Raw genomic sequence first — 22,219 nt, 5'->3', positions numbered from 1 at the left:
ATGAAAGAATACAGCTTTTAGTATGCATTAAACCTCAATATAAGGAGAAAAAACATTCCTCACAACTGGACCAATCAGTAGCATCATGATAACTGGACAAAAATTGGAATTGCCAACAATTAATTTTTCTTGGGTGTATAGTCAAAGGTCATGGACACATTCTCAGAAAATCAAATGACCATTGCATTGGAAAAATCTGTTAGAAAAGTCCTCTTTGAAGTATCAAGATGGAGTCCTGATGTGACAGTGTAGGATAAAGTCCTGAACCACAAGGTTAGTTAAAATCACAAGGTCAGTTGTTCAAACTCACCAGCTGCACCTTGGAAATCCTATACAGAGTCATTGTGAGTCAGAACAGATGAGATGGCATTTAACTGGATTATATATAAACATTTTTAGTGAATGCAGGCACTAGTATTTTTACAGCTACTGTTAGAAGTTGTTGAGTCAGTTCCAACTCATAGCAACCCTATGTTCAACTGAAACACTACTCAGTCTTACAGCATCCTCACATTCCTTGCTGTGTTTAAGCACATTGTTGCAGTCTACCTCATTGAGGTAGTCTTTTTTTTCACTGATGCTTGATAAGATTGACCCACGGTTGAAAAAAATTGTATTTCTGAGTGTGTGTGTGTGTGTGAAGAGGGATGTGGAACCCTTTTGCCTAATGTCTTTGCAGTTGTATTCACTTCCATCTTGTGAGTTCTATTGCAGCAAAACTCAGATACAAGTTTTGCTTTCTTAATCACTTACTTCTCAAAAGTCACCATTTAAAATTTTATTGTTGTACATTATACAATTTGCTATTATCTTTTACCTTTATATTTTAGTTTTGTTTATTCCTTCCTTCTTTGATTTTTTTTTTTTTTTTTTAATGTAAGTTTAAATGGATGGCTTGCTATTATCAGGTACTTCAACAAACATTTGTACATATGCACACCTACACCAAGACAGAAAAACAAAACATTTGTTTGTTTATTTTCTGATTTCTTCTTTCTCATAACTTTTCATTTTGTGTTAGAATCTGGAAATTTCAGAGCTATGTTTAAATTATATTTTTTTTGCTTAAAAAACAATTTTTAACCTTTGCATTGAACTTCAACTTTTGTAAGAAGATTTTCAGCAAAAGCATAGATATATCTGGTGGTCATTTGATTTGAATTTATAAAGTGAGATGTTATGTACTAAAATATTTATATTTTGTGTTACCTAGTTTTGTTTAATTTTTATATAATTTAACTTATTAAAAGAATAATCAATATTTTAAGACCTTACTTAGTACAAATATGTCATTCTATTTTCCTTATACATAAAAGACTATTTAGATCATTAACAGTTATTTGCAAAATCTCTCAAAACTTCATATAATTTTCAATTGCTTTCTAATATTTAGAGTGGCTGAGAAGTCCACAGCCCACTTAACTTTGTCTGTTTTCCTTATTCTTCCCTGCCTGGATACCTAATTCCTACATTTTTGGTTTGTTTGTTTTTTTGTTTTATTTTATTATTTTTTTTTAATGTCAGGGAAGGTACATCCTTTTTAATGCTTGACATTTATTTGTTACCTTTGCTCTATATTTGTCTTCAAAATTATATATTCTCTATTTTTGTCATTGGTGTTTATAATTATTTTTACTGTTCTTATTTGTGATGTTGGAATTAAAATGGTCAAACCTGAAAAGGCTAGAAGATTATACTTATAGACAAAGTTCAAATGGACTACCTACATGAAGAAAAAGTAAAATAGTGATTGTTGCTACACTGCCATACTGAATGAGAAGTTGGAAAAAAAAACACAACTTAAAATGTAAAACTTTGAGTATATATGTGTGGATTTATTTGAATTCAGGAAATTGTGTCAACTTTTTAAAATAATCAAAATAAAAATAAATTGTAGACAAGTGAAGAGCATGCTGAATCCATAAGCAATCTTATAACTAAATGTAATTTTACAAGTCAAATTAATCTTGCAATATTGTTAAATATTGTTTTCAAAGTTTGGGGATGAAATTCTAACTTGAAAGACATTTATAGCAAAAAAAGGTGAAATACCAAAGAGAGGTGGGGGAAAGGAAAGTAGGAAGAAATTTTAATAAGAAGGAAGTGATAAAATATTTAGTTAAGAGTACTCAATAAAGTAAAAGTATTATCTTTGTAAAACTTTTAGAACACCAAACATACTGAATGGCAATATGTGAGTGGGGAGGAGGGTATTGTTTATCATATGGGCTAGTCTAAAGTCTTGGAGTTCAATTATGCTTTATTTGATTGGGCTCAAGTAGACTGGGAATTTGAAGTCTGAGAGTTATGTTTCTCCACCTGTGTTATAATAGGGGCTATGAACTGTTCATGCCTACCTGGAAATCCTTAATGAACTCTGAGAACAAGATATTAGAAAGATCAAGCTCACTTTATCCAATTAATATACCTGTGTTGCAGAAGTAGTAAATCATGTAAGGATACAAATCTTCATTTTCTATGGTTGATGTTTATATTTATTTTTATCTCATTTTGACTCAGAGACATGAACAAATATATAAAAATATGTAATTTTTTGCTTCTGAATTAGCATTAAAATAAAATTATAAATCATCCTATAATGTAATTCAGAGTGAATTTTAATTCACTAAAAGGAATCTTTAATCAGTACAACCTGAATCAGAAAATCTCTAGACCTGTGCTAAAACTTTAACAATTTAATTTGAGACTAATCCTAAAAAGGAGTTCTGATGTGATGCTGTAGAATAAATGCTGGACAACATGGTCTGTTTGAAGTGCAAGGTCAGCTGAGTTCAAACCCATAACCGGCTCCTCAGAAACCCTATACAGTCACCATGAGTCAGAACCTAGTAGCAGCTGCTTAACATCAACAACAACCTGGAAAAAATCTGAAGGATCCCTTTAATATGAGTCTCTCTAGAAGGACCAGACCTGTACTTCTTAGAGCATTTTGTGTTACCCATGAGTCAGTCCATTGTAAAGCTCTCACTGCCCCTGCATTTTTGTCTGTACTTATCATGGAGTTACAAATAATTTTTTCCTGAAAATCTCACCAATTATTATTTAAAGTCATGCTGAACAGTTAACATAATTTATGTGGGAAAAAAAGGTCTATACTAATTTAACCAAATATTGTTGTTGTAGTTGCTAAGTGTTGTTGAGTTGGTTAAGACTCATAGCAACCCTATATAGGGTTTCCAAGGAACAGCTGGTAGGTTTTAACTGCCAACCTGTGGTTCTCAGTCCAGTGCTGATCTTATAGTGCCACAAATATGTGTGATTAATTAAGTATAAAACCAGGTTTCTTTACTTACAGATTATTTGGGGTTTCTAAATATGTCAGATACTTTTAAAAAGTAATGTTTATAATTTACATTGCTTGAGTTATAAACTAAAAATAAATAATAATTCTAAAAACAAAAGTTACCTTTAAAACTAAACAGAATTATATGTAGTATATTATATTCCTTTATCTTACTTGGTAATCAAGTTTGTTTTCTGATTGTTGGGAAAAAAACCATTTTGCAGCATTGGCAACACTGAAAAAGACAGTTGCAGCAAAAGTCTTATAATTAAATGAGATTCCTGGGAACATAAATATGCTTAGTCAGAAGACTTTTTCTCAGCTCTTCTCATTCTACAGTAAATTATTTATTTAAGTTATAAAATAAATTAATGGCATTATTTTACTGTAAAAGAAAAACTGTATTGATATACATGCAAAGTTATAAAGAATTCAGTTCTTTATGTTAAATATCTGGCTCCTATGGAGTCCTGGAGGAGCTCTGATAGCATAGTGGTTATGAATCGGGCTGCAAACCTCAAGGTCAACAGTTCAAAATTACCAGCTGTTCCATGGGAGAAAGATGAGGTGTTCTGCTCCCATAAAGATTTACAGCCTCAGAAATCCTGTACAGGGTCATTATGAGTTGGAACCTACTCCATGGCACACAGCCACCAGCCACCATGCAGTCCTGGTGTGGCACTGTGGGTTAATACGACAGACTGCAAAGTCATTTGAACTGCAAGGTCGGCAGTTCAAGCTCACCAGCTGCTCCTTGGAAACCCTATACAGGGTTGCTATGGGTCGGAACCAATTCTACACTCGACAACATTAGAATCACATTCAAGTATTGCTATAAAATATGAACTCTCATTTTTTCACATTCTTGCATAAATCAGACATTGAGCCAAAGTGTCTTCAATATCCTGCCAGTTTGTTTGCTTGTGGTGATTTGGATGTTGCTATGATGTTGGGAGCTATGTCACTGTAATGTCAGACACCATCAGAGTCACCAACGGTGGACATGTTTCAGCGTAGCTTCAAAACTAACTGATGAGGAAGAAGAAATAGGTGATATACTTCTGTAGGATTAGCCCCTGAAAATCTGATGAATAGAAGCAACATATTCTATGCTCTAGTGCCTGAAAATGAATCCTTCACATTAGAAGACACTCAAAATACCACTGGGGGAGTGTTGTGTTTTCAAAGTAGAGTCAATCTTAATAGCAATGATGTAATAACCCTTTTGAGGACCTTCCTTTGTTGATAGGGAATAACTCAAAGTGAGAAGAAACAACTGCAAACATCCATTAATAATTAGAACATGGAAAATACAAAAGATGAATCGAGGAAAATCAGAAATCTTAATATCTGAAATAAAACACATAAAGATTGATATTGTAGGCATTCAGGAACTGAAATGACAGGTATTGGTCACTTTAAATTGCACGATCATAGGGTTTACTCTGTCTGTTCAAGAAATGGTAACAAATCTATTGTTAAAAAGAACATTTAAATATCTATGTTGAAGTACAATGCTGCCTGTGATAAGATAATATCTATATGCAACAAAGAAGATTAGTAAGTGCCATTATTATTCAATTTACACATCAATATTGGAATGTGACAGTTAGAAACAAAAAGGAAGGGTCAGTAGATGGAAAATATGACCTTTGTGATGATGCTGTAAATTGCAGGATATAATTTTTCAAGGCCGATAATTTCTTCATTGGAAATACCCTTTTCAACAAAAGAAATGGCAATTATGCACATGGACCTTGCCAGATGGAACACACATGAATCAAAATTCTATCAGAGAAGCAGTGACACCAGAGATGGAGGCAGAGATGATGACATCAAGAGATAGAGCAACCGAGGACTCTAGAGTCATGGAAAGTAAAAGGCTGTATGCTGATGGCCAGGAAGCAAACTTGCAGAATGTGCCTTTTGGTTGTTTGAACTATTATATATTCTTGAGAATTTTTGTGTACATAAAAAACAACAACAAAAAGAACAAGGAATGGAAGCAAATACTGTTAAATGATAATGAATGGAGGGGATTGTAATCATTACAATGATACAAAATATGATAGGATGAGCGCAAAACTGATGTTCTCTCATGTAAACTATCAATCAATGCACAATAAAAGCTTAAAAAAAAAAAAGAACAGAGGAGGAACATAATAATAGAAGAAAAAGACAGTTTTTATCTACGTTAAACACTTCCCATTTCTGACACAATCTATTTATTCATTCCACAATTTACATACACTATTTGAGAGTATTTGATAGCATAGACAACAAAATCTGCACCAAAACTCTGTCTAACTAACTCATCAATAGAATGGAAAGAAAATAAAATCTTTTCTTTTTCTGAAAAAAAGAAAACAGAAGGTATTTATTATTTGTAATGAAGAAGTCATTGGACTTGCAAAATTCTATGACAATCACGGAAATCCTTTCTTTCACCAAGTCTATTTGTTGTTGTTGTTGTTAATTGCTGTTGAATCTTTTCCGACCCATAGGGACCCTGCATAGAGTTTATGAGGAATGGCTAGTGAACTTGAACTGCCAAACTGCGGCTCAAACTGATTTTTCAGTCCAGCACATTAACCCACAACACCACACCAGGACTCCAGGAATTTAGTAGGACATTAGAAATTAATCGTGTTCCTGAACCATGAATCCTGGCTCCTGGAGAAACAACACCATATATTAGATGCTGGCTTAGAGCATATACAGTTTCCTGAAGAACATTTGCCCAATCCTGAAAGCTATTGCCACCTAGCTGGTGCTTTAATTGTCTTAGAAGACCATTCCACCATTCAATCAAGACAGCTTCATCAGAATAATGAGGAACATGTTTAGACCAGCAAATTGCATGAGCATGGGCCCAATACCACACTGCATTTACTGTGAAGTGAGTTCTTTGGTCAGAGGTGATCTGTGTGGTATACTATGATAGTGAATAAGGCATTATTTAAGACCATGGATGGTAGTTTTGGCATTGCATGTAATGAAGGAAAATCAGAGCAACAACAAAATGCTGCAGTTTCCATGATGGAAGTGGTCCAATGTAATCAACCTGAAACCAAGTTGCTGGCTGATCTACCCATGAAATGGCCCCATATCACAGAAATAGTGTAGGTTTCTTTTGGACACCATATTGCTGAGTCCAAGTCCATGCATAACTTCTACCCCTACCACCATGCCTTCTTTGGTTGTAAAATTGAAAGAATGTGTGTATATATATATATATATATACACACACACATTGGGGGGCTTCAGGCAATTATATCATTATTGCATTTTTCCTAATTAAAAATCACATAATTGCCTTTTTATTTATCTTTATTGAGATTCCAGGATATGGAACTACAATAATAGTAAACTGGATCAACGTACCTTAGCAAGGTCCTTTTGGCAATAAACTTAAAAAGAATGTTTTTATTATTGACTTTAAAACAAATATCCTAAATTCTCAGCTGAAGCAATCACATACTTATAGATAACTAAAGATACAATCTTATTATTTGTTTAAATGTTGCAAGCAAATAAGAGTATGCTTGCTATAAAATTTTCTCATTTTGTCTTAATGGAAAATGTGCCAGAGTTTGAAAAAGCACAAATCCTATGTCCCAATATTATCTGTAGAAAGGATATAAATCAAACTATGTTTTTGCATAAACATTTGAAAATACAAAAATGATACATTAATAAAATAATTTAGAAGGTTTTACATAGTCACAAATTTCATACTATAAAGTGAAAGCTTGACATTCTAAATTTTATTTAATTCTCATGGGCCTCAGTTAACAGTACCTTTAAAACTTACAGCATTGATGATAATGACAAGTTCTCTAAAATAATTTAATATTAAACAAATATTTCTAAGTAAGAATAAAACATATATTAAAAATGACATAAAATATTGAACAAAACTCTAGTCACTTAAGGAGCTCAATAAACACTTAAAAAATATTAGATAAAACTTATTCTAGAGTATTTGGGGAAATGACGCTGCTTCTATATCTTATAGAAATTGATTACAATTTAAAAAAATTCAAAGTCAAAAGTACTTTTCATTATATCATTCACTAAAATTAGAATCAGAATTATTTCTAGGCCAGGTAAGCAAAGGTAGATGACTTTGTCTTCAGTAATTCCAGATTCCTTCCTTTTGCTGTCCACCTTAATCTCTCCCTATTTACTAAAAGCCTAATGACAAAGTTCATCAGTATATAATGGTATGGCTATGGGGTGGTTATGAGTAGTGTCTACTCAGATAGGTCAGTGTCAATTACAAATTCCTTGTTAAATATTTTAAATATCATTACTTAGTGTTCCTAGAGCTTTTTATAATACCTACTTTTACAGATATTAGAAAATACTATCACCTTGAAATCAATTTAATCTCTTTTCTTTCTTAAGATACTTGCATTTTATATAGGCCAAGAACCCAAACTTGTTCCCATTGAATCAATGCTGACTCAGTAGGATTTCCAAAACTGTATGTCTTTACAGGAACAGACAGTTTCATCTTTCTCCTGTGGCGAGGTTGTTGGGTTTGAACAGCCAAACCTGTGGTTAGCAGGCTGATGCTTAACCCACAGTGTCACCTGGGTCAAGTCTAGCTTAAACTAATGGAATTTCAATTTCCCTGTTCCCAAAAAAGAGACTCCCACTTGACACTAGATGCTTCCCCTGGGGAAAAACAAATGACTTCTCTAACTGGTGTATTAAAGTAAAGGAACCAGGCATGCTCACTTCAGGAACTCTTCTCCCTTTAATGGAACTAGTCTATTTAGTTAGCTGGTATTAACCATCATACTTGTAAATTCACCTGACATATAAAATGGCAATAAGTATTTGTTAGAGTAACAGAAAATATGAGGTGTCAGTGACTAAACTGCTCATTTCTCTAATTCATGGCATGGGTCAAAACTTAGCCAGCTTACTGACTAGAGATCTAAATCCATATTCTCCAGTTTGTCAATAATCAAGTAAATACGTTTATGTCAATTTCTCTGCTTGTTTGGCCTAATTCTAAATGGTTTCTACTCTGAATAGGGATAATAAATATTTGCTGTGTTCTCTGAAGCTCCTAAAATATAAATGAGAAAACAATAAAGTGAGACAGTCATCAGGTAAAAATAATATAAAACTTGTTTTAAATGACGTTTCAAAAAATAGAATGTGTTACTTTGAATATATGCAACTCAAATGGGATAAATGTAACATTAAAAAAAAAAAAAAATACTTGCTTAAGAAAGATGCTGTGGATATGGCCCCAGCATCAGACAGACTTGATTTAGATGTGTCAGCCAATGTCCCATCACAAAGGCAGGGACCACTTCAGATATTTATAGTAAAAGAGAAGTTCAATGCCATAAATTATCAACAAAATTATTGGAATGGTCTGGAAAAGCAGAAACAAGGAGTAAAAGTGAAAAAAGAGGATAAAGTGACAAAGGAATGTTACTTATAAACCAGGACTCCCTTTCTAACCATAGGATAAAGTAGAGGAGCCAGCCATTAGCTAATCTTCTAGAAGCACTGGTCCTATAACTATTTCCATTGCCACTGAGGAGAAACCAGAGTCTGGATTCCACTGGTATTGCTGGTAACCCAGCCTCCTGGTTTTGCTGTTGATGTCTACATCACTTCCCCATGCTGCCATTGTTTCTGCCAGAGACACAATAAGAAACCATATATTAAGGATATTGTTTTGAACACAGAATACCAGATGAAGCAGATTCAGGGATCAGTTCCAGAATTCTGAACCACATATAAAGGGATATTTAGGAAGTTTGAAGGGTTACAACCACTGGAATTTGCAGTAGAAGCAAGAAAACCACTGTTTGTGGAGCTGCTGGCCTCAGTGGCTCCCAGAGCAGCCATATTGGGTAAAATGGAGTCGGGGAAGGATCAGAGCTGCAACAGATGCCTGACACCTGACGGATCCATGGAGATAAAGGTGTGGACAATCCTCTTTTGTTGTTGTTGTATCTGTTCATTCGTCTCTGGCTGTCTGTGCACATCCATTCTGGTGACTAGAGGGGTATTTGAGTGAGTGGACCCCTCCCCCCCACCAATGGTTCTATTATGTATGTACACAGATCTGCTCAAAATTTAAAGGAATTGTTTAAACTTAAAACCAAACAGCAGTGCAAAACTGCTACAGCTGTCCCTGAATTGTTTATCACTAGGAAAATGGCCTGAATGGAGGTTTTAGAGTGGGAGAGGGACAGACTAAAAAGGAAACAGGCCAAAAATTGAATCTTGATTTACATCATAACATCCAACAGTGGCACAGTAATTCATGTCATATAGTCAAACTACAATCACGCCCTATAAAATCCCACCATCCAGGCAAGATCCAATATCAGTTGCCATAACCAGGTAGGCAGCCAACTTCTGTGACAGTTACTATGAGTTGAGTAATAAAAGTGAAAGGGAAGCCCATCTCCTGATCACATATACCTGGAAGCAATCAGATAGCACAATAAAACACCAGAACATACATTTATCTAAGTATTAGTTCATTAAGGTCATAGCTAACTACTGAATATGCCAAAATGAACATCTCTTGATACGTCCAGAAACAAGATAAAAGTGGCTGAGACAAATGAGTTGGAGGTAGACCTAGACTTCATATTGGAAGGAGGTCAGGCTTTGGGAATCCCTGTGAAGGAAATCAGAAAAATGATAATGAGATGTATCAAAACACTTTAGAGAGGCCTTGAGAAAAATAAGGAAGAGTCAGGAAGGTGCTACAGGAGCAATCAATTAAGTTAGATACAGCATTGGAAACAATTGAAAACCTACAAAAAGAGGTGGTGGCAGCAGTGGCAGAGACAGAGAAATGCAATGGCAGGTTTCCAGGACACTGGACTGAGTGAGGCTGAGTGCCTTTGGGCAAGACTGGCTTACAGAATGTTCATCTTGGACATTTACAGACTGGCTACAGAAGCTTTGTAACAGTTGTGCTAGCAAGGCAGAGGCCAAGGGGCCACATGATTGAGAGACCAAAGACAAGAGTGAGATATGCCTGACTGGATAACTGCAGCACCCTGAACTGGTTTTATCTTAAATTATACCTTGTTCACATTCTTAATAAAACCCATAATTGTAGGTATTGTCTATGAGTTCTGGATGGTCATTGCTATAATGATCAAACCCAGCAGAGAAAGTAGAATGCCATGAGAGGGAAGGCTAGTGTCAAATTAGGGTAAAGAAGGTTGTAGGGTGAAGTCATATCTGTCCTTTAACTCATAAGAATTGACCTTGGGCTGAATTTTCAGTGTTATTCTCCTTCTACCTTGTGAAGCCAGGGAAAGAATGGGTATTCCAGAACATTTCATTGTTCTCATGAGAAACCTGTATGTTTGCAAAGAACAAAGGGTCACTGAATGGTTTAAAATCAGAAAAGGTATGTGCCAGGGTTGTGTCTTTTCATTGTACTTATTCAATCTGTATGCTGAGCAAATAATCTGAGAATCTGGTTGATATGAAGAAGAACTAGGCATCAGGATTGGAGGGAGACTCATTAACAGTCTGCAATATGCAGATGACAAAACCTTGCTTTCAGAAAATTAAGAGGACATGAAGCACTTCCTGATAAAGACATAAGACTACAAGCCTTCAGTGTGGATTATTCCTCAACATAAACAAAAGAAACATCCTCACAACTGGATCAATAACTAACATCATGATAAATGGAGAATACATTGATATTAAAAATTCCTTTTACTAGGATCCACAATCAATGTCCATGGAAGCAATAGTCAATAATCCAAACAATGTATTGCAATGGGCAAATCTATTGCAGAAACTTTCTTTAAAGTGTTAAAAAACAAAAACATCACTTTGAAGACCAAGGTGCCCTACTAGTCTAGGCCATGGTATTATCAATCAATTCATATGCATGGGAATGTTGGACAAGGAATAAGGAATACTAAAGAACAAATCAGGAGCATTCCTTTGTCAGTTTGTCCTGCTGTGATGACTTATATGTTGCTGTGATGCTAGAAGATATGCCACCTATATTTTAAATTACCAGCAGAATGACCCATAGTGGTCAGATTTCTAAGAGCTTTGAGACTTGGAAAGACTAGAAAGAGGAGAGGTGGACTACTTCTGAATGCTTAGTCACTGATTACTTTATGAATAGCAGTTGAACATTTTCTGATATATTAGCTGAGCCCCTCAGATTGGAAATCACTCAAAATATGACTGGGAAACAGTTGACTCCTAAAAGAAGAGTTGACATTAATGACATGCATGGTGTCAAACTTTTGGGACCTTCATTTGCTTATGGGGCACAATTCAAAATGAGAAGAAACAGCTTCACACATCCATTAGTAATCAGAATTTTAATGTACTGAGTATAGATCTTGGAAATTTGGAAATTTGAAGTATAAAGATTGATAACTTAGGCATTAGTGAGATGAATGGACTGATATTAGCCATTTTGAATCAGACAATCATGTGGTTTACTATGTTGGGTATGACAAATTCAAGAGGGATGGATGGTGTCATATGCATCATCAAAAAGAGTATTTCAAGATCTTTCTTGAAGTACAATGTTGTCTGTGACAGAAAAATATCCATACATCTACAAGGAAGATCAATCAATACCACTATTATTCTAATTTACATAACAACCACTAAAGCAGGTGATGATGAAATTGAAGAAATCTACCAACTTCTTCAGTCTGAAATTGATCAAACATGCAATCAAGATGAATTGATAATGGTGATTAGAATTTGAATGTTGGAAAGAAAGAGGAAGGACTGATAGTATGTTTGGTGATATAAATGATGTTGGAGATCACATGATAGAATTTTGCAAGACCAATGAGCTCAAACATAGCAACTCTTAGGATAGTGTAGGACTAGGCAGTATTTCTTTCTGTTGTACATATGGTGACTATGGGTCAGAACCAACTTGCTGCAACTAACTACTACAATAATAATGGAAAAATCGATGCCTTTAAATTATGGTACTGGTCAAGAATATTGTATAAACTATATTGTTGTTGTTGGTAAGTGTCGTTGAGTCAGTTCTGACTCTTAGCAATCTTGTGTAGGGTTCCCAAGGAACGGCTGGTGGGTTTGAACTGCAAACCTCATGGTTAGCAGTTCAGTGTTTATTCTACAGTGCCACACCAGTATTCAAAGGAGAGGAGACTTTACTGGTGGTGGTTGTATGCTATTGAGTCAGTTCCAACTCTCAGTGACCTTGTATATCTTTAAGAGAAAACCTCATCTTTCTGCCGTGTAATAGCTGATAGATTCAAATTGCTGATCTTGTGGTTAGTAGCCCACTATACTACCAGGACTTGTATATTGTGTAGACTACAGAAAAATGAGTAAGTCTATGTTGAAAGAAATACACCCATCATGCTCCATAGCAGGGAAAATGAGACCCTGTCTCATGTGTTTTGTAAATGTTACAAGAAGCAACCAATACCTAGAGAAGGACATAATGCTTGGTAAATTAGAGTTAGCCAAAAAGAGGATGACTCTCAACAGGATTGAAACACTGGCTGCAATAATGGGCTCAAACATAGAGGTGATTATGCGGATGACACATGACTGGACAGTTTTTAATTGTATTGTATACAGGGTTACTATGAGACAGACCTGATTCAAGGGCATCTAACAACTTAACAATGGCAATATTTGATAAAGAAGCCCTGGCAGCACTGTAATTAATCATTCACTGCTAACCAAAATGTCAGCACTTCAATCCCATCACCCTTTCTGTAGAAGAAATATGTGAGTCTACTTTTGCAAAGATTTGCTGCTTCTGAAATTCTATGTGGTATTTCTGCTCTGTATTATAGGGTCACTATAAGTCACTATATGGCATTGAATTAGGCTTTTTATTTCTCTTTGGTGAAACATGTTACCTACTAATAGAGAAAATAACATTCTACTGACAGTAAAACTAGCCTTAACTTTGAAAATCATTAGCTACTTCTCTGCAGTATATAATATACTTGTATACACAAACATACATTATACATGTATGCATTACTCTAAGAAAAGCAGAAGAACGATGAAGCTTTCTGATCTCATAGAGTTTACAACCTCTGAAATTATATACAGGGCCATTATGACAGAATGACTCTATAATACTTAACAACAACTGTAAGAAAAAAAGACGAAGAAAGATGCCATTAGTATTGTCTCAAAGATAGCCTTCTCCTGTAGTCCTTGGGAAGCTCATCTTTTCAGGTCTCCAGGTAAACAACTACAAACTAAAACTTAGGTTTATATTAAGCCTGTAGAATCCACATAGCAATTTATTCCCTTGATAGATATTTCTGCTTATTAACTATGGAATTTACATCTCATTTCTTGGATAATATATTTGAATTTGTTTTATGTATAACTGCTTTTAGTTGCTGATCCATTAAAACTGAAAGCTGACTATATTGTCCAGTTAAATTCTGGGAGTTATCTGTTTTCCTAGTAGATTTGTTGATTTACTGCTAACAAAGATAAAACTTTCTTTTCTAGCCACTTAACTGGGATTTGAAACTGCTTCAACCTACAAGAAAATTGTAAAAGTTTGAAAAACACATTTGAGGTATACTTTGTTGTTGTTGTTAAGTGCCATCGAGTCGGGTCCGACCCATAGCGACCCTGTACAGGGTTTCCGAGGGTGTAAATCTTTACGGGAGTAGAAAGCCTCATCTTTCTCCCGCGGAGCGGCTGGTAGTTTCGAACCGCTGACCTTAAGGTTCGCAGCCCGATTCGTAACCACTACGCTACCAGAGCTCCTTTGAGGTATACTTAGCTATCAAAATATTAACTAGATAGAAATGAAACTAACAAAGAAAATGACCACATATAGACTTGTTTCATCTTTAAGATTAAATGATTTAAGATATAGTTATTTGTGCAGGAAAATTAAACTTGGAAACTGCTGCCCCCTAAATTTTCTGGAAATATTGAGATATTTTTGTAAGGAAATTATATTCTAACATTATGATTAATTAATGACAATACACTTGTCAAAATTTTGGATTGCATTTACTATGGAGTATGTTGGTTTTAATTGCTGTTGAGTCAGTTCCAAATCATGGTGAATTTCTGAGGAATGGCTGGTGGATTTTAACAGTCAACTTTGCAATTAGCAGTACAGTGCTTATCCTACAGTGCCATACCAGGACTCCATGGAGTATAGTTATAGACTCTTTTATAATTAATGTTCTAAAATAATTCATGTGTGACAGGACATGACCCAAGCCATGGTATTTTCAATATGCATGCAAAAGTTGGACAGTGAATAAGGAAGACCATAGAAGAATTGATGCTTTTGAGTTGTGGGCTGCCAAAAGAACCAACAGATCTGTGTTGGAAGACATGCAGCCAGAGTGCTCCTTGGAGGCCAGGATGGCCAAACTATGTCTCTCATAGTTCAGACATATTGTCAGCAGGGACCAGTCACTTGAGAAGGATATCATGTTTGGTAGGATGGAGGGTCAAAGAAAAAGAGGAATACCCCCAATGAGATGGATTGGCCAAGTGGCAGCATCAGTGGGCTCAAGCGTGGCAATGATAGTGAGGTTGGCCCAGAATCGGGCAGTGTTTCGTTCTGCTGTGCATAAGGTCACTATGGGTTGGTACCAACTGAATGGAACCTAACAACAACAGCAAGAGCCTTTGAAAATTCTTAGAAAAATATCATTATAGGCAATTAGAAATGCTCTATTCAAAGAATAAAACATTTCTAATTTTTAGCGTAAGAATCTATGTTAAAGATATTCTTCCTAAATTTTTATTCTCTAATTCCAAGCTAAACTAAAACATAAAGATGGCTGACTGATTCTTTTTCTCTTTAAGGTTTTCTAAAGTACTAGGTGTTTTACATACATTTTTATCTTATTTAAAAATGAAATTACTTTGTTGACAATTTTTTATTTTCATATTTTATGTATGTACTTATTTGGAAATGTGATTCTGTCTGCCTCACAGTTAAGAAAAACAAGTCCTGTTTGGAGAGCTTTAAATATGTCTTTGTGTCATTGAAAACTTAATGTGATACACCATTCTGAAATTAGCAATAAGTCTGACAAAGAGAACAACAAATCCCAAGAGCAGAAACAAGAGCCAATTAATCTTTTCTGTCCCATGGCAGAAAAAAAATCCTGAAGTTCTACAATACATTGTTAAGTCCGAATACAAAAATAGCATCTTGAAGTTATATTAAATAAAACTTAATGCCTCTTTAACTAAAAATAGTTGAAAAAACTGGCAGTGCTATGGAAAATATATGATTTCACACTATACTTCTGTGTGCAGTCCTGCATTTTTTCTGTACAAACAGTGCAATGTAACACCACTTCATCATTTAGAGCATTAGATATAAACAACTAGAAAGTAGAGCAGAAAAATCCACTGGGGAGAACAGCTTGGTCAGGCAGCACAGAGGCAAACAGATTTTACATCTTTGCTTTTAACTTGTGTTTGCCTATGAGTTCATGCTGTTTACCAGAGAGAGGTCTGATCATACCAGCACCAAAGGAGCAATGCAACTTACATAAAGACTGGAGACTATTACTATTTTGAAGAGACAGGGTTTGCTGCTCCAGGCAAGTTATTTTATTACAAAAGTAAGAAACCAGTAGGTATCCTAATTTTCTCATACAAAGGTCAAGTTCCATAGGAATTGAGATACCAGACCAAGTATGCCTACACATTTTCTAAACTGGTGGTAGGCTATGAAAAGGTATGTCTTGAAGTACTACTGTCCAAATTCTAATCGACATTCACAGGAGATCATGGTTGAGTCGGGAGGAAAATAGAACAGAGGCCATTGAGGAGGTTAAGAGAAGGGGGAAAGTCCAACAGAATCACTCAACAGAAAACTTAATGGTCCACAATCTAGCTATTCAATCCACAATGCTTCTAACTGAATTTTAGAACCAACCCATTTAATTTAGGAAAGAAAAGTAACATGGAAAATGTTTATGATGTGGAATGAGGAAATGGGTACTTTTTGTATATGTGTGTGTAAAGCTACAGGCATAGTGAAGACTGAAGTTGTTTCAAGAAAAATCCAACTGCTGAGATTCTACAAATTGGAGTTGCCATTAATTTTATACAAGGATGAGAAAACAAGACTTTTAGCTTTCTTTTTTAAAAACAATGTAAATGGTTTTACAACATAAGCAACCATGCCAGAAGGATGACAAAATGTTGTCTCTGCTTCATTTCTTCACATTCAGAATAGAGTAAGAAGAATTTGGCTACACATTACAAACCTCTTTGCTTTTACACTAAAAATCAATTTGTGAGAAGTAGAAGAAGCAATCCATAATACAGACATATATAACAAATAAAATAAAACTGAATAAATACTGATTGTAAGTGTATAAATAAAATAGGTAAACCAACCAATGTGAATTTATTTCTCATTTGAAAATGGGGAAGCATAGGATAAAAAAGGTAAAATTTACACCCTTAAATATGGAATTTTCAAAGCAGCATAAAAATGCTCATTTTTCTAAAATGATCTTTTTCTCCTTTGTTCATTGCTCTACCCACAGAATGCTTTCTCATATTTTCATGGTAGGGAAATTATACTTTAAAATACCCAGTGCAATATAGACTAGTAACTGGTTGCATTGGCCCTAGTCATCTGCACGTGGCTAGTCAGTGTGGCAACTGTCAAATTAGATGTCCATGAAGCTTCTAATTTCTCAGTTTCCTATGCATGAAGTAATTAGGGCTTCTAAGAATAGAAAAACCATTCTATTCAATGTCTTTGTTTAAGCTAGTCCTCTCACATGGAAGAACCCCACTCTCATCTAAGCTGTAATTCAAGCTCTGTGCCTGTCATGTAGACTTCTGTGATTTATCCAATCTCTTCTACAGATAAACTTCATGTTTTTAAACTTCTTTTTAAAGCATTTAGTGAATTTCTGATCATTATCGCATATGTTATCTCATTTATAGTAATAATTGTACCAAGGTGGGACCAGTTAGATCCCCTACTAGACTGATGAATTTTGTGAAATCTCCTTTCCACATATCCCTATCATGTTATTCCAGCAAATGATGCTTAACTTCTGCCCTCTTTACTCTCAGCACAAAATCCATAGGGCTCGACTACTCTGAGCCCTATGTGTGTGCAATCAATCCTTGTATTAATGACACACCTGCATTTGCTTCACAGTTTCCATATTCTATGCCAAAGTTGTTTTTTGTCATGTTGTGAAGTGACATCGAGTCAATTCCAACCCAAAGTGACCCAGTATAGGGTTTCCAAGGAGCAGCTGGTGAGCTTGAACCGCTGACCTTGCAGTTCAAATGGCTTTTTCAGTCTGGCGCATTAACCCACAGAGCCACACCAGAACTCCAAGACAATCATACAGAGGCGTGCTTAATTAATCAACTCAGTTCACTTTATTTCTCAATCAATTCCAGACTACCTAACTTTTATTTAAACTTTAAACACAGCTCTGGCTGTCCCACTTCATAATAATCGTATAGCTTGTTTTCTCTTTGCATTTGTTCTTACTATCTGTTTACATTCCCAGTGTCATATTTACAGCTATTCACTTTGGTCTTGTTGGAGCACTCTGTAGTAAGTTCTACAATGCTCACTGCTGTTGTTAAGTGCTGTCCAGTCAGTTTTGATTCAGAGTGACCCTGTCAGGGGTTTCAGACAAGTGGCTGATGGGTTTGTACCACCAACCATGAAGTTAGTAGTTCAGTGCTTAACCTACAGTGTCCAACTAGGATTCAATAATGGTCACCATTGTTGTTAATCTTCAGATTGACATCTTTCCTCTTGAACACTTAAAATCTGTCTTTTGTAACAGATTTCTCTAATGCAAAATCTCACTTGATTTCTTGATTGCTGCTTCCATGAATGTTAATTGTGGATTTAGACAAAATTAAATTTTTCACAACTTCAATCTTTTCTCCATTTATCATGATGGTATTTATTGGCCCTGCTTCTGTTACATTCTGTAGAGTTGGTTTCTACTCATAGCTGCCCTGTATATGGTTTCCAAGGAGTATCGGGTGAGTGTGAACCACTGACCTTTTGATTCAAACTGACTTTGTGGTCCAGTGCTTATCCTAAAGTGCCATACCAGGACTCCATTTACTGGTCCAGTTTTGAGGATATTTGTTTTCTTTACATTGAGCTGTAATCCATACTGAATACTGTAGTCTTGGATTTTCATCAGTCTTTGATCTTTTAGTCCTCTTTGCTTCCAGCAAGCAATGTTGCATAATTTCTATATTTCACGTTAATAAGTTTTACTCCAATTCTGATGTCATGTACTTCTTCATATAATCTAACTTCTTAGATTATTTGGTAACCATACATATTGAACGAGTATGGTGAAATGATATAACCCTGGTGTTTACCTTTCCTGATTTTAAACCATTCATTATCCCTTAGTTCTGCTCTATTGACTGCCTCTTGGTCTAGATACAGGTTTCTCATGAACACAATTAGGTGTTTTGGAGTACCTATTCTTCACAATGTTATCCCTAGTTTGTCATGATCCACACGGTGAAAAGCCTTTGCATAGTCAATAAAGCACAGGTAAACAACATCTTTCTGGTATTCTCTGCTTTCAACCAAGATCCATCTGATATCAGCAATGGCATCCCTCATTCCTCATCCCTGAATCTGACTTCAATGTTTGGTAGCTCCCTGTCTATTTACTGCTACAAACATTTTTCGATTATCTACAGAAAAAATTATTTGCATGTAATATTAATGATACCGTTTGATGATTTGCACAATTATTATTACATGCAAATAATTTTTATTATTTGAACTATTTGCAAAATTATTTGCACGCAATATTAATGATACTATTTGTTTGATTCTATTTGGTCACCTTTCTTTGGGATTAGTACACATGTATATTTTCCAATTACTTGGCCATGTAGCTCACTTCCAAATTTCCTGACATATATGAGCAAATGTTTCTAGCACTGTACCAGTTTGTCAAAACATTACTATTTATATTCCATCAGTTACAGAAGCCTGTTTTTGTTTTTTTTCTTAAATGTTTTATTGTGAATTATGTGATAGTTTACATGGGAGAACATTAGCTTTACATTCATTCTATAGTATATCGTCTCATTGCCATGGTTACAATCCCCTCCATGCATCATCAACCAACCAAAAGGTATACCCTGCATCCCTTCCCTGTACCCCCCAAGTCTTCAGCACACAGTCGCTCTCCCTCTCTGGATCTAAAGTCTCCAGCTGCTCCATCGCTCCACGTCATCATCTCTGCCTCCATTTCAGGCATCACTGAGAAGCCTGTTTTTTGCCAATGCCCTCATGGGTGCTTGGACCTCTTTCCTCAATATCACCAGTTCTTGATTATATGGTACTTCTTGAAATAGCTGAATATCAGCCAGTTATTTTGGGTATAGCTATGCATCTTTTGATACTTCCTTCATCCTTCAATATTTTTTTCCCATAGAATCCTTCAATATTGCAACCCAAGACTTGAATTTCATCCTCAGTTATTTCAGCTTGAGAAATGCTGAGTGTGTTCTTTCCATTTGGTGTTTTAACTCTGGGCCTTCTCACATTTCAGTATAATGCTTGAGTTTTTCTTTTCAAGCTGCCCTTATACTCCTTTATTACTTGCGGTTGTTTTTGCTTCTCTACATTCAAGAACAAGTTTTTTCTGACATCCAATTTGGTTTTTACTTTCTTTCCTGTCTTTTAAACATTTTGCTTTCTTTATGTATGATATTTTTGATGTTATCTGAAAACACCTCTGGTTTTCATCATTAATGTTCAATGTGTCAAATCTATTCTTGATATGGTTTCTCTCAAACCAGATGTAGTATACTCAAGGATGTATTTTGGCTCTTGTTGACGTGTTTTAATTTTCTTTAGCTCAGGCTGACTTTACATATGTCTGGTGCTATTGTGCTTCTCTATTGTTTTTTCCCACAGATGTAGTCAATTTTATGCTTTTGTATTCTATCTGATGAGGTTCACAATTGTAGTTAATACTTATGCTATTGAAAAAATGTATTTACAATGAATAAATCAATTGTTCAAAAATCTTATCATGAGATCTTCTGTGTCATTTTTATCACCAAGTTTATATTTTACAACTAACATTCCCTCTTCTTTGCTTCCAACTTTCCCATTACAGTTTCCAATAAATCTTAATGCATATTGATTGCAGGTTTGATCTGTTTCAGATTGAAGAAGTTGGTAGAACTCTTCATTTTATTCATGTTTGGCTTTAGTGGTAGTGTACAAATTTGAGGAATAGTTGTACTAACTTGCCTTGCTTATAGGCGTATTGATATCCTATCATAGACAAGATTATGTTTCAAGATAAATTAAAATGTAGCAATTTCTCTTGAATTTGTCTTCCCAAACTTAATATTATTGCTGTCAGGTACCAGCAAGTTGGTTCCAACTAATAGTGACTGTATGTAAAACATAAAAAAAAGTACTGCTCTGTCCTGCATCATCCTCACAATCATTGCTGTGCTTGAGTCCATTGCTGCTGCCACAATGGAAACTCATCTTGTTGGGGTCTTCCTCTTTTTCCCTGACCATCTATTTTGCCAAGCATGATGGTTTCTCTAGGGACTGATCCCTCATCATAATAGAGCCAAAGTATGAGAGATGATGTCTCCACATACTGGCTTCATAAAAGACTTATGGTTATACTTTTCCAATCCAGATTTGCTTGTTCATCTGGCAGTCTATGGTCCTTTTGATAATCCTTTCCAACACCATAAATCAAGTGCATCAAATGTTCTTTAGTCTTTCTTATTCCTTGTGCACTTTCACATGCATATAAAATTAATGAAAATACCATGGCTTGGGTCAGGTGCACATTAATCCTCAAGCAGACATCTTTGCTCTTCAATACTTTAAAGAGGTCTTGTGTGGCAGATTTGCCTAATTCAGTATGTTGTTTAATTGCTTGACTTCTGTTTCCATGAGTGTTGATGGTGGATCCAGGTAAAATGAAGTCACTGACAACTTCAATATTTTGTCTATTTATCGTGATGTTATTTTTTGGCCCAGTGGTGAGGATTTTTTCTTTCATTGATGTGTAATTCATATGAAGGCTGTGGTCTTTGAAGTTTTTAAGTAAATATTATAAGTCCTCTTCACTTTCAGCAAGCAAAGTTGTATCATCTGCATATCGAAGGCTGTTTATGAGTCTTCCTCCAATCCTAATGTCATGTTCTTCTTCATATAATCCAAACTCTCTAATTATTTACTCAGCATACAGACTGAATACGTATGGTGAAAGAACATAATGCTGGCACACACCTTTTCAGATTTTAAATCATTCAGGGCCCCTTCATATGTTCTAAAGACTGTCTCTTGATGTATGCACAGTGTTTCTTTGAGCACAATTTAATGTTTCAGAATATCCATTCTATGCAATATTGTTCATAGTTTGTCATGATCCATGTGGTCTAAAGCTTTTGCATAGTCAATTATGCACATATAAACAACTTCTTGCATTCTCTACTTTCAGACAAGATCCATCTGACATCAATGATATCCTTCATTCCACATCATTGTTTAATCTGAGTTGAAGCTCAGACAGATCACTGTCAGTGTTTTTAAATTCTCGTTAGCTAAAGTTTACTTGCATATGATATTAATGATATTGTATGATGATTTTCACATTCAATTGGGTCAATTTACATTGGAATGGATCTCTTCCAATAAGTTGGCCAGGTAATTGTCTTCCAAATTTTTTAGAGTGGATTAGTGAAAGTCTCCATTGTTGCATCAGTTTTTTGAAAGATTTCAATGTGCATTGCATCAATTTCTGGAATCTTTCTCTTTGCCAATGCTTTCAGTGCACCTTGGACTTCTTCTTTCAATATCATTGACTCTTGATCATATAATAATTTTGAAATGGCTTAATATTGAACTTTTTT

Source organism: Chrysochloris asiatica, unplaced genomic scaffold (genome assembly GCF_000296735.1).
Source record: "Chrysochloris asiatica unplaced genomic scaffold, ChrAsi1.0 scaffold00011, whole genome shotgun sequence".
Lineage (NCBI taxonomy): Eukaryota > Metazoa > Chordata > Mammalia > Afrosoricida > Chrysochloridae > Chrysochloris > Chrysochloris asiatica.
This window is presented reverse-complemented; position numbering follows the sequence as displayed.